Genomic DNA, 12,345 nt, shown 5'->3' on the forward strand with positions numbered 1-12,345 from the left:
TGTTTCAGCAGGTGACCTGGTGTGTCTGTCTCTGAGAAGACTGTTTCAGCAGGTAACCAGGTGTGTCTGTCTCTGAGAAGACTGTTTCAGCAGGTGACCTGGTGTGTCTGTCTCTGTGGAAGACTGTTTCAACAGGTGACCTGGTGTGTCTGTCTCTGAGAAGACTGTTTCAGCAGGTAACCAGGTGTGTCTGTCTCTGAGAAGACTGTTTCAGCAGGTGACCAGGTGTGTCTGTCTCTGAGAAGACTGTTTCCACACAGAAACAGGTGTGTCTGTCTCTGAGAAGACTGTTTCAACAGGTGACCAGGTGTGTCTGTCTCTGAGAAGACTGTTTCCACACAGCAACAGGTGTGTCTGTCTCTGAGAAGACTGTTTCAGCAGGTGACCTGGTGTGTCTGTCTCTGAGAAGACTGTTTCCACACAGCAACAGGTGTGTCTGTCTCTGAGAAGACTGTTTCGGCAGGTGACCAGGTGTGTCTGTCTCTGAGAAGACTGTTTCAGCAGGTGACCTGGTGTGTCTTTCTCTGAGAAGACTGTTTCAACAGGTGACCAGGTGTGTCTGTCTCTGAGAAGACTGTTTCAGCAGGTGACCAGGTGTGTCTGTCTCTGAGAAGACTGTTTCAGCAGGTGACCAGGTGTGTCTGTCTCTGAGAAGACTGTTTCAGCAGGTAACCAGGTGTGTCTGTCTCTGAGAAGACTGTTTCCACACAGCAACAGGTGTGTCTGTCTATGAGAAGACTGTTTCCACACAGCAACAGGTGTGTCTGTCTCTGGGGAAGACTGTTTCAGCAGGTGACCAGGTGTGTCTGTCTCTGAGAAGACTGTTTCAGTAGGTGACCAGGTGTGTCTGTCTCTAAGAAGACTGGGAAGACTGAAGTTTTGTGTGGGAAGCATTTACAGTAGAGGGTGTGTACTGAGTTATTGTTACATGGTAGTTACTGAGTGTCTGGATTCCAGGAGTTGTTGTTACATGGTAGTTACCGGGTGTCTCTAGATTCCAGGAGTTATTGTTACATGGTAGTTACTGGGTGTCTCTAGATTCCAGGAGTTATTGTTACATGGTAGTTACTGGGTGTCTCTAGATTCCAGGAGTTATTGTTACATGGTAGTTACTGGGTGTCTCTAGAGTCCAGGAGTTATTGTTACATGGTAGTTACTGGGTGTCTGGATTCCAGGAGTTATTGTTACATGGTAGTTACTGGGTGTCTCTAGATTCCAGGAGTTATTGTTACATGGTAGTTACCGGGTGTCTCTGGATTCCAGGAGTTATTGTTACATGGTAGTTACTGGGTGTCTCTAGATTCCAGGAGTTATTGTTACATGGTAGTTACTGGGTGTCTGGATTCCAGGAGTTATTGTTACATGGTAGTTACCGGGTGTCTCTAGATTCCAGGAGTTATTGTTACATGGTAGTTACTGGGTGTCTCTAGATTCCAGGAGTTATTGTTACATGGTAGTTACTGGGTGTCTCTAGATTCCAGGAGTTATTGTTACATGGTAGTTACTGGGTGTCTCTGGAGTTTCCAACATTGTGTAGCCCTATCAATGGGTTGTTGTTTGGAAAGGCTAGTACAGGCTAGTTGCTGGGTAGAATTGAATGTTGGGTATATTGTGTATCAGGGCTTTTGAGAAAAGCATTACATTAGTTAATGAGTTAGGATTTCAGGAGTTTTATTGCAGAAGTGTTGGCTAGTTGCTGGTTAGATTCTTGTCTTGTGACAGCCTCGGGTAAAGCAGGGATACCCCCCTTCCCTCCATTTAACCCAGAAATAAAACACCTCAGGGACTACAGCACCACTATCAATATTCATAAGCACGTACTTAGCATGCATCTAATTACTGTACTTCTGTTTCGTCGTATGCTAATTATTACCTAGAGAGAGTCAGGACTAACCTTGTGTTTATGGGTAACAACTGTACGAACCCAGGTGTTCCAGAGTAGGAATTCTGATCTAGGGTCAGGTCTCAGGGGAGGAGTGGTGGTCTAGGATCAGGTCTAGGATCAGGTCTCTGGGTAGGAGTGGTGGTCTAGGATCAGGTCTCAGGGTAGGAGTGGTGGTCTAGGATCAGGTCTAGGATCAGGTATCAGGGTAGGAGTGGTGATCTAGGATCAGGTCTAGGATCAGGTCTAGTATCAGGTCTCAGGGTAGGAGTGGTGGTCTCGGATCAGGTCTCAGAGTAGGAGTGGTGATCTAGGATCAGGTCTCAGAGTAGGAGTGGTGATCTCGGATCAGGTCTCAGGGTAGGAGTGGTGATATAGGATCAGGTCTCAGGGTAGGAGTGGTGATCTCGGATCAGGTCTCAGAGTAGGAGTGGTGATCTAGTATCAGGTCTCAGGGTAGGAGTGGTGGTCTAGAATCAGGTCTAGGATCAGGTCTAGGATCAGGTCTCAGAGTAGGAGTGGTGGTCTAGAATCAGGTCTCAGGGTAGGAGTGGTGATCTAGGATCAGGACTCATGGTAGGAGTGGTGATCTAGGATCAGGTCTAGGATCAGGTCTCAGGGTAGGAATGGTGGTCTAGGATCAGGTCTAGGATCAGGTCTAGGATCAGGTCTAGGATCAGGTCTCAGGGTAGGAATGGTGGTCTAGGATCAGGTCTCAGGGTAGGAGTGTTGGTCGAGGATCAGGTCTAGTATCAGGTGATCTAGGATCAGGTCTAGGATCAGGTCTAGGATCAGGTCTCAGAGTAGGAGTGGTGGTCTAGGATCAGGTCTAGGATCAGGTCTCAGGGTAGGAGTGGTGATCTAGGATCAGGTCTAGGATCAGGTCTCAGGGTAGGAGTGGTGATCTAGGATCAGGTCTAGGATCAGGTCTCAGGGTAGGGGTGGTGATCTAGGATCAGGTCTCAGGGTAGGAGTGGTGATCTAGGATCAGGTCTAGGATCAGGTCTAGGATCAGGTATCAGGGTAGGAGTGGTGATCTAGGATCAGGTCTCAGGGTAGGAGTGGTGATCTAGGATCAGGTCTAGGATCAGGTCTCAGAGTAGGAGTGGTGATCTAGGATCAGGTCTAGGATCAGGTCTCAGGGTAGGAGTGGTGATCTAGGATCAGGTCTAGGTTCAGGTCTCAGGGTAGGAGTGGTGATCTAGGATCAGGTCTCAGGGTAGGTGTGGTGATCTAGGATCAGGCCTCAGGATAGGAGTGGTGATCTAGGATCAGGTCTCAGGGTAGGAGTGGTGATCTAGGATCAGGTCTCAGGGTAGGAGTGGTGATCTAGGATCAGGTCTCAGGGTAGGAGTGGTGATCTAGGATCAAGGCTCAGGGTAGGAGTGGTGATCTAGGATCAGGGCTAGGATCAGGTCTCAGGGTAGGAGTGGTGATCTAGGATCAGGTCTCAGGGTAGGAGTGGTGGTCTAGGATCAGGTCTAGTATCAGGTCTCAGGGTAGGGGTGGTGGTCTAGGATCAGGTCTAGGATCAGGTCTCTGGGTAGGAGTGGTGGTCTAGGATCAGGTCTAGGATCAGGTCTCTGGGTAGGAGTGGTGGTCTAGGATCAGGTCTCAGGGTAGGAGTGGTGATCTAGGATCAGGGCTAGGATCAGGTCTAGGACCAGGTCTCAGGGTAGGAGTGGTGATCTAGGATCAGGTCTAGGATCAGGTCTCAGGGTAGGAGTGGTGGTCTAGGATCAGGTCTCAGGGTAGGAGTGGTGGTCTAGGATCAGGTCTAGGATCAGGTCTCTGGGTAGGAGTGGTGGTCTAGGATCAGGTCTCAGGGTAGGAGTGGTGATCTAGGATCAGGGCTAGGATCAGGTCTAGGACCAGGTCTCAGGGTAGGAGTGGTGATCTAGGATCAGGTCTAGGATCAGGTCTCAGGGTAGGAGTGGTGGTCTAGGATCAGGTCTCAGGGTAGGAGTGGTGGTCTAGGATCAGGTCTCAGGGTAGGAGTGGTGATCTAGGATCAGGTCTAGGATCAGGTCTCAGGGTAGGAGTGGTGATATAGGATCAGGCCTCAGGGTAGGAGTGGTGGTCTAGGATCAGGTCTCAGTGTAGGAGTGGTGATCAGGTCTCAGGGTAGGAGTGGTGATCTAGGATCAGGTCTCAGAGTAGGAGTGGTGGTCTAGGATCAGGTCTAGGATCAGATCTCAGGGTAGGAGTGGTGATCTAGGATCAGGTCTAGGATCAGATCTCAGGGTAGGAGTGGTGATCTAGGATCCGGTCTAGGATCAGGTTTCAGGGTAGGAGTGGTGGTCTAGGATCAGGTCTCAGGGTAGGAGTGGTGATCTCGGATCAGGTCTCAGAGTAGGAGTGGTGGTCTAGGATCAGGTCTAGGATCAGGTCTCAGGGTAGGAGTGGTGGTCTAGGATCAGGTCTCAGGGTAGGAGTGGTGATCTCGGATCAGGTCTCAGGGTAGGAGTGGTGGTCTAGGATCAGGTCTCAGGGTAGGAGTGGTGATCTAGGATCAGGATCTCAGGGTAGGAGTGGTGATCTAGGATCAGGGCTAGGATCAGGTCTCAGGGTAGGAGTGGTGATCTAGGATCAGGTCTCAGGGTAGGAGTGGTGATCTAGGATCAGGGCTAGGATCAGGTCTAGGACCAGGTCTCAGGGTAGGAGTGGTGATCTAGGATCAGGTCTAGGATCAGGTCTCAGGGTAGGAGTGGTGGTCTAGGATCAGGTCTCAGGGTAGGAGTGGTGGTCTAGGATCAGGTCTAGGATCAGGTCTCTGGGTAGGAGTGGTGGTCTAGGATCAGGTCTCAGGGTAGGAGTGGTGATCTAGGATCAGGGCTAGGATCAGGTCTAGGACCAGGTCTCAGGGTAGGAGTGGTGATCTAGGATCAGGTCTAGGATCAGGTCTCAGGGTAGGAGTGGTGGTCTAGGATCAGGTCTCAGGGTAGGAGTGGTGGTCTAGGATCAGGTCTCAGGGTAGGAGTGGTGATCTAGGATCAGGTCTAGGATCAGGTCTCAGGGTAGGAGTGGTGATCTAGGATCAGGCCTCAGGGTAGGAGTGGTGGTCTAGGATCAGGTCTCAGTGTAGGAGTGGTGATCAGGTCTCAGGGTAGGAGTGGTGATCTAGGATCAGGTCTCAGAGTAGGAGTGGTGGTCTAGGATCAGGTCTAGGATCAGATCTCAGGGTAGGAGTGGTGATCTAGGATCAGGTCTAGGATCAGATCTCAGGGTAGGAGTGGTGATCTAGGATCAGGTCTCAGGGTAGGAGTGGTGATCTGGTGGTCTAGGATCAGGTCTCAGGGTAGGAGTGGTGATCTAGGATCAGGGATCAGGTCTCAGGGTAGGAGTGGTGATCTAGGATCAGGTCTAGGATCAGGTCTCAGGGTAGGAGTGGTGATCTAGGATCAGGTCTCAGGGTAGGTGTGGTGATCTAGGATCAGGTCTCAGGATAGGAGTGGTGATCTAGGATCAGGTCTCAGGGTAGGAGTGGTGATCTAGGATCAGGTCTCAGGGTAGGAGTGGTGATCTAGGATCAGGTCTCAGGGTAGGAGTGGTGATCTAGGTCTCAGGGTAGGAGTGGTGATCTAGGATCAGGGCTAGGATCAGGTCTCAGGGTAGGAGTGGTGATCTAGGATCAGGTCTCAGGGTAGGAGTGGTGGTCTAGGATCAGGTCTAGGATCAGGTCTCAGGGTAGGGGTGGTGGTCTAGGATCAGGTCTAGTATCAGGTCTCAGGGTAGGGGTGGTGGTCTAGGATCAGGTCTAGGATCAGGTCTCTGGGTAGGAGTGGTGGTCTAGGATCAGGTCTCAGGGTAGGAGTGGTGATCTAGGATCAGGGCAGGATCAGGTCTAGGACCAGGTCTCAGGGTAGGAGTGGTGATCTAGGATCAGGTCTAGGATCAGGTCTCAGGGTAGGAGTGGTGATCTAGGATCAGGTCTCAGGGTAGGAGTGGTGGTCTAGGATCAGGTCTAGGATCAGGTCTCTGGGTAGGAGTGGTGGTCTAGGATCAGGTCTCAGGGTAGGAGTGGTGTGGATCAGGGCTAGGATCAGGTCTAGGATCAGGTCTCAGGGTAGGAATGGATGGTCTAGGATCAGGTCTCAGGGTAGGAGTGGTGGTCTAGGATCAGGTCTCAGGGTAGGAGTGGTGGTCTAGGATCAGGTCTCAGGGTAGGAGTGGTGATCTAGGATCAGGTCTAGGATCAGGTCTCAGGATCAGGATCTCAGGGTAGGAGTGGTGGTCTAGGATCAGGTCTCAGTGTAGGAGTGGTGATCAGGTCTCAGGGTAGGAGTGGTGATCTAGGATCAGGTCTCAGAGTAGGAGTGGTGGTCTAGGATCAGGTCTAGGATCAGGTCTCAGGGTAGGAGTGGTGATCTAGGATCAGGTCTAGGATCAGGTCTCAGGGTAGGAGTGGTGATCTGGATCCGGTCTAGGATCAGGTCTCAGGGTAGGAGTGGTGGTCTAGGATCAGGTCTCAGGGTAGGAGTGGTGATCTCGGTCAGGTCTCAGGGTAGGAGTGGTGGTCTAGGATCAGGTCTAGGATCAGGTCTCAGGGTAGGAGTGGTGGTCTAGGATCAGGTCTCAGGGTAGGAGTGGTGATCTCGGATCAGGTCTCAGGGTAGGAGTGGTGGTCTAGGATCAGGTCTCAGGGTAGGAGGGTGATCTAGGATCAGGTCTCAGGGTAGGAGTGGTGATCTAGGATCAGGTCTAGGATCAGGTCTCAGGGTAGGAGTGGTGGTCTAGGATCAGGTCTCAGGGTAGGAGTGGTGATCTAGGATCAGGGCTAGGATCTCTAGGACCAGGTCTCAGGGTAGGAGTGGTGATCTAGGATCAGGTCTAGGATCAGGTCTCAGGGTAGGAGTGGTGGTCTAGGATCAGGTCTCAGGGTAGGAGTGGTGGTCTAGGATCAGGTCTCAGGGGGTAGGAGTGGTGGTCTAGGATCAGGTCTCAGGGTAGGAGTGGTGATCTAGGATCAGGGCTAGGATCAGGTCTAGGACCAGGTCTCAGGGTAGGAGTGGTGATCTAGGATCAGGTCTAGGATCAGGTCTCAGGGTAGGAGTGGTGGTCTAGGATCAGGTCTCAGGGTAGGAGTGGTGGTCTGGATCAGGTCTCAGGGTAGGAGTGGTGATCTAGGATCAGGTCTCAGGGTAGGAGTGGTGATCTAGGATCAGGTCTCAGGGTAGGAGTGGTGGTCTAGGATCAGGTCTCAGGTCTGGGATCAGGTCTCAGGGTAGGAGTGGTGATCTAGGATCAGGTCTCAGGGTAGGAGTGGTGGTCTAGGATCAGGTCTCAGATCTCAGGGTAGGAGTGGTGATCTAGGATCAGGTCTAGGATCAGGTCTCAGGGTAGGAGTGGTGATCTAGGATCCGGTCTAGGATCAGGTCTCAGGGTAGGAGTGGTGGTCTAGGATCAGGTCTCAGGGTAGGAGTGGTGATCTCGGATCAGGTCTCAGAGTAGGAGTGGTGGTCTAGGATCAGGTCTCAGGTCTCAGGGTAGGAGTGGTGGTCTAGGATCAGGTCTCAGGGTAGGAGTGGTGATCTAGGATCAGGTCTCAGGGTAGGAGTGGTGGTCTAGGATCAGGTCTCAGGGTAGGAGTGGTGATCTAGGATCAGGATCTCAGGGTAGGAGTGGTGATCTAGGATCAGGTCAGGTCTCAGGGTAGGAGTGGTGATCTAGGATCAGGTCTCAGGGTAGGGTGATCTGGGATGGTCTAGGACCAGGTCTCAGGGTAGGAGTGGTGGTCTAGGATCAGGATCAGGTCTCAGGGTAGGGGTGGTGGTCTAGGATCAGGTCTCTGGGTAGGAGTGGTGGTCTAGGATCAGGTCTCAGGGTAGGAGTGGTGATCTAGGATCAGGGCAGGATCAGGTCTAGGACCAGGTCTCAGGGTAGGAGTGGTGATCTAGGATCAGGTCTAGGATCAGGTCTCAGGGTAGGAGTGGTGATCTAGGATCAGGTCTAGGATCAGGTCTCAGGGTAGGAGTGGTGATCTAGGATCAGGTCTCAGGGTAGGAGTGGTGGTCTAGGATCAGGTCTAGGATCAGGTCTCAGAGTAGGTGTGATGATATAGGATCAGATCTCAGGGTAGGAATGGTGGTCTAGGATCAGGTCTCAGGGTAGGAGTGGTGATCTAGGATCAGGTCTCAGGGTAGGAGTGGTGATCTAGGATCAGGGCTAGGATCAGGTCTCAGGGTAGGAGTGGTGATCTAGGATCAGGTCTCAGGGTAGGAGTTGTGATCTAGGATCAGGGCTAGGATCAGGTCTAGGACCAGGTCTCAGGGTAGGAGTGGTGGTCTAGGATCAGGTCTAGTATCAGGTCTCAGGGTAGGGGTGGTGGTCTAGGATCAGGTCTAGGATCAGGTCTCTGGGTAGGAGTGGTGGTCTAGGATCAGGTCTCAGGGTAGGAGTGGTCAGGGCAGGATCTCTAGGATCAGGTCTCAGGGTAGGAGTGCTGATCTAGGTGGTCTAGGATCAGGTCTCAGGGTAGGAGTGGTGGTCTAGGATCAGGTCTCAGGGTAGGAGTGGTGATCTAGGATCAGGTCTCAGGGTAGGAGTGGTGGTCTAGGATCAGGTCTAGGATCAGGTCTCAGAGTAGGTGTGATGATATAGGATCAGATCTCAGGGTAGGAATGGTGGTCTAGGATCAGGTCTCAGGGTAGGAGTGGTGATCTAGGATCAGGTCTAAGATCAGGTCTCAGGGTAGGAGTGGTGGTCTAGGATCAGGTCTCGGATCAGGCCTCAGGGTAGGAGTGGTGGTCTAGGATCAGGTCTCAGTGTAGGAGTGGTGATCAGGTCTCAGGGTAGGAGTGGTGATCTAGGATCATGTCTCAGAGTAGGAGTGGTGATCTAGGATCAGGTCTAGGATCAGGTCTCAGGGTAGGAGTGGTGATCTAGGATCCGGTCTAGGATCAGGTCTCAGGGTAGGAGTGGTGGTCTAGGATCAGGTCTCAGGGTAGGAGTGGTGATCTCTGATCCGGTCTCAGGGTAGGAGTGGTGGTCTAGGATCAGGGTCTCAGGGTAGGAGTGGTGATCTAGGATCAGGTCTAGGATCAGGTCTCAGGGTAGAAGTGGTGGTCTAGGATCAGGTCTCAGGGTAGGAGTGGTGATCTAGGATCAGGTCTCAGGGTAGGAGTGGTGATCTAGGATCAGGTCTAGGATCAGGTCTCAGGGTAGGAGTGGTGATCTAGGATCAGGTCTAGGATCAGGTCTCAGGGTAGAAGTGGTGGTCTAGGATCAGGTCTCAGGGTAGGAGTGGTGATCTAGGATCAGGTCTCAGGGTAGGAGTGGTGATCTAGGATCAGGTCTAGGATAAGGTCTCAGGGTAGGAGTGGTGGTCTAGGATCAGGTCTCAGGGTAGGAGTGGTGGTCTAGGATCAGGTCTCAGAGTAGGAGTGGTGGTCTAGGATCAGGTCTCAGGGTAGGAGTGGTGATCTCTGATCCGGTCTCAGGGTAGGAGTGGTGGTCTAGGATCAGGTCTCAGAGTAGGAGTGGTGGTCTAGGATCAGGTCTCAGGGTAGGAGTGGTGATCTAGGATCAGGTCTCAGTGTAGGAGTGGTGGTCTAGGATCAGGTCTCAGGGTAGGAGTGGTGATCTAGGATCAGGTCTCAGTGTAGGAGTGGTGATCTAGGATCAGGTCTAGGATCAGGTCTCAGGGTAGGAGTGGTGGTCTAGGATCAGGTCTCAGGGTAGGAGTGGTGATCTAGGATCAGGTCTCAGGGTAGGAGTGGTGATCTAGGATCAGGTCTCAGTCTCAGGGTAGGAGTGGTGGTCTAGGATCAGGTCTCAGGGTCAGGAGTGGTGATCTAGGATCAGGTCTCAGGGTAGGAGGGTGATCTAGGATCAGGTCTCAGGGTAGGAGTGGTGATCTAGGATCAGGTCTAGGATCAGGTCTCAGGGTAGGAGTGGTGATCTAGGATCAGGTCTCAGGGTAGGAGTGGTGATCTAGGATCAGGTCTCAGGGTAGGAGTGGTGATCTAGGATCAGGTCTCAGGGTAGGAGTGGTGATCTAGGATCAGGTCTCAGGGTAGGAGTGGTGGTCTAGGATCAGGTCTCAGGGTAGGAGTGGTGATCTAGGATCAGGTCTCAGGATCAGGTCTCAGTGGTGGTCTAGGATCAGGTCTCAGGGTAGGAGTGGTGATCCGGTCTCTAGGATCAGGTCTCAGGGTAGGAGTGGTGATCTAGGATCAGGTCTCAGGGTAGGAGTGGTGATCTAGGATCAGGTCTAGGATCAGGTCTCAGGGTAGGAGTGGTGATCTAGGATCAGGTCTCAGAGTAGGAGTGGTGGTCTAGGATCAGGTCTCAGGGTAGGAGTGGTGATCTAGGATCAGGTCTCAGTGTAGGAGTGGTGATCTAGGATCAGGTCTAGGATCAGGTCTCAGAGTAGGAGTGGTGGTCTAGGATCAGGTCTAGGATCAGGTCTAGGATCAGGTCTCAGGGTAGGAGTGGTGATCTAGGATCAGGTCTAGGATCAGGTCTCAGGGTAGGAGTGGTGATCTAGGATCAGGTCTCAGGGTAGGAGTGGTGATCTAGGATCAGGTCTCAGGGTAGGAGTGGTGATCTAGGATCAGGTCTCAGGGTAGGAGTGGTGATCTAGGATCAGGTCTCAGGGTAGGAGTGGTGATCTAGGATCAGGTCTCAGGGTAGGAGTGGTGATCTAGGATCAGGTCTAGGATCAGGTCTCAGAGTAGGAGTGGTGGTCTAGGATCAGGTCTCAGGGTAGGAGTGGTGATCTAGGATCAGGTCTAGGATCAGGTCTCAGGGTAGGAGTGGTGATCTAGGATCAGGTCTCAGGGTAGGAGTGGTGGTCTAGGATCAGGTCTCAGAGTAGGAGTGGTGATCTAGGATCAGGTCTCAGGGTAGGAGTGGTGGTCTAGGATCCGGTCTCAGGGTAGGAATGGTGATCTAGGATCAGGTCTAGGATCAGGTCTCAGGGTAGGAGTGGTGATCTAGGATCAGGTCTAGGATCAGGTCTCAGGGTAGGAGCGGTGGTCTAGGATCAGGTCTAGGATCAGGTCTCAGGGTAGGAGTGGTGATCTAGGATCAGGTCTCAGAGTAGGAGTGGTGGTCTAGGATCAGGTCTAGGATCAGGTCTCAGGGTAGGAGTGGTGATCTAGGATCAGGTCTCAGAGTAGGAGTGGTGGTCTAGGATCAGGTCTAGGATCAGGTCTCAGGGTAGGAGTGGTGGTCTAGGATCAGGTCTCAGGGTAGGAGTGGTGATCTAGGATCAGGTCTCAGGGTAGGAGTGGTGATCTAGGATCAGGTCTAGGATCAGGTCTCAGGGTAGGAGTGGTGATCTAGGATCAGGTCTCAGGGTAGGAGTGGTGGTCTAGGATCAGGTCTCAGGATCAGGTCTCAGGTCTCAGGGTAGGAGTGGTGATCTAGGAGGAGGATCAGGTCTCAGGGTAGGAGTCTAGGATCAGGTCTCAGGGTAGGAGTGGTGGTCTAGGATCAGGTCTAGGATCAGGTCTCAGGGTAGGAGTGGTGGTCTAGGATCAGGTCTCAGGGTAGGAGTGGTGATCTAGGATCAGGTCTAGGATCAGGTCTCAGGGTAGGAGTGGTGATCTAGGATCAGGTCTAGGATCAGGTCTCAGGGTAGGAGTGGTGATCTAGGATCAGGTCTCAGGGTAGGAGTGGTGATCTAGGATCAGGTCTCAGGGTAGGAGTGGTGATCTAGGATCAGGTCTCAGGGTAGGAGTGGTGGTCTAGGATCAGGTCTCAGAGTAGGAGTGGTGATCTAGGATCAGGTCTCAGGGTAGGAGTGGTGATCTAGGATCAGGTCTAGGATCAGGTCTCAGGGTAGGAGTGGTGATCTAGGATCAGGTCTCAGGGTAGGAGTGGTCTAGGTCTAGGGTATCAGGTCTCAGGATCAGGAGTGGTGGTCTAGGATCAGGTCTCAGGTCTAGGAGTGGTGGTCTAGGATCAGGTCTAGGATCAGGTCTCAGGGTAGGAGTGGTGGTCTAGGATCAGGTCTCAGGGTAGGAGTGGTGGTCTAGGATCAGGTCTCAGGGTAGGAGTGGTGATCTAGGATCAGGTCTCAGGTCTCAGGGTAGGAGTGGTGGTCTAGGATCAGGTCTCAGGGGGTAGGAGTGGTGATCAGGGGTAGGAGTGGTGGTCTAGGATCAGGTCTCAGGGTAGGAGTGGTGGTCTAGGATCAGATCTCAGGTCTAGGATCAGGTCTCAGGGTAGGAGTGGTGGTCTCTCAGGATCAGGTCTCAGGTCTAGGATCAGGGTAGGAGTGGTGGTCTAGGATCAGGTGGTGGGATCAGGGGATCAGGTCTCAGGGTAGGAGTGGTGGTCTAGGATCAGGTCTAGGATCAGGTCTCAGGGTAGGAGTGGTGGTCTAGGATCAGGTCTAGGATCAGGTCTCAGGGTAGGAGTGGTGGTCTAGGATCAGTTTAGCCTTTTTAGATCATCGTTAAAAAGACTACACAGACAAAGGGAGACCTGATCCCAGATCATCACCACTATTCTGA

This window comes from Oncorhynchus nerka, linkage group LG27 (assembly GCF_034236695.1).
Source record: "Oncorhynchus nerka isolate Pitt River linkage group LG27, Oner_Uvic_2.0, whole genome shotgun sequence".
NCBI lineage: Eukaryota > Metazoa > Chordata > Actinopteri > Salmoniformes > Salmonidae > Oncorhynchus > Oncorhynchus nerka.